Source organism: Austrofundulus limnaeus, unplaced genomic scaffold, assembly GCF_001266775.1.
Source record: "Austrofundulus limnaeus strain Quisiro unplaced genomic scaffold, Austrofundulus_limnaeus-1.0 Scaffold2473, whole genome shotgun sequence".
NCBI classification, from domain to species: Eukaryota; Metazoa; Chordata; class Actinopteri; order Cyprinodontiformes; family Rivulidae; genus Austrofundulus; species Austrofundulus limnaeus.
This window is the reverse complement of record NW_013954875.1, coordinates 3,052-4,735: the sequence shown is the minus strand read 5'-3', so window position 1 is coordinate 4,735 and position 1,684 is coordinate 3,052.

Here is a 1,684-nt window from a genome sequence, read left to right as displayed (position 1 = left end):
GAACTTCCTGGGATCCTCCAGGAGGAGCTGAGTGTCACCGGACAAACAGACGTTACTGATAAACTAGAAAAACTGTATTTCCTGTGAAAATGCAGTTATAGCTGAAAGAATTAACTAAAGGAGCCATAAAGCTGAAATATTTTTAACTTTAATGTTTTTAACTATTAATGGTTTCTGTATTTTAACAGTTGAGTTAGAACCCAAATTTAGCCAAATGATTGTTGAAATCTGAGCAACCAAACCTGTAAAAACAACAGCTTCAAGGGCAAGAGACCAGCTGAAACATGCAGAAACATGCAGATAAACATGAAAGTAGCTGAAATGGGCAGAAAAAGCTGAGCAATGCAGAAGTAAAGTGAAAGGAACAAAAGAAAAGTTTAAAGAAGCAGAAGAAGTTGAAATTCAAAGAAAAGTAGTAAAAGTCCTGACAGCTCAGAAAGTAGAAAAAGCCAAACAGAAGATGAAGGAAGCAGAAATTAGAACAAAGAAGTTAAAAAAACTGAACTAGAGCAAAAGGTAGAAAATTCAGTAAAGATTTATAAATATTTTGAAGGTTTTGAGGACGTTGAAGACAGACCCCTTTATTTTCAGTGAGAAAAAAAAGGCATAAAAAACTAAGTATGTCCAAAAGTAAATTGGTGAAATACTAAAAACCATAGTTAGAATGTCCTAATTTAGCAAAATGTTTTCATATGTGACACATTATATCAACATGAGGATTAAGTCAAATTTGGGTAAAATGACCTAATTTCATTTTCAGATTCCTGCTTTAAAAGTTACAGTTTGATACCTAGATCATCCTGATATCATAAACATACGACTTCATTTGTCTTGTTGGTTATGAGAAAACATCACAGTTTGTCTGAATCCTAATTTTATGTAAATTTATTGAGTCATTTTTGATGTTAATATAAAGAATAAACCTCAGTTATTATTTTTATATTAAGATTTTCCAGATGGAAAGAAATAAAAACATTGTTAGCTCACAGGGAAAAATTCAAAATAAGGTTTTTTGNTGATGGATGATGGATGATGGATGGTTTTACATCAGTCTTGACTAAAGTGAACCAGATTCATTCTGACTTTTCTTTCTTCACTTTGAGCCTCTGTTTGTTCTACATTTTCTTATTGTGTGTCTGAGCTGCTCAGGAGACTCAGATTCTTCAGATGTTATTTTTAGCCCAGTTGTAGGACCAGCAGGACCAGCAGGACCAGCAGGACCAACCTTGTTGAGAACATCTGTCTGGTGCAGATGATCCAGCTCAGAATGAAACACTTCCTGTTCTCTTTACTTCCCATCAGGAAATGGATCAGTTACGGCTGAAAATAATGTGGAGAGGCTCTCACAGGCAGATTGTGTGTCCACACACATGTGTGCAGCCTGTACTTGTACACACACAGTTTGTGATTGGACCTGTTTTAAAACTGCAACAATCTGCAGTGCTCCTATTTTCACCCAGATTATCAATTAGCTTGTTGGTCCCTTCAGAATAAAAGTCTGGTTCTACAGCTCTACAGAACATGTCTCCCAAAAATATTATAAACAAATGTTTTAGATTATTTTTTTATTACTTTTGAAAGAACATGTTGATTGTAATAAAGATAGCGGACTACTTATGTTCTTGATTTTTTTGTGGAAATCCATCCATCCATCCATCCATCCATCCATCCATCCATCCATCCA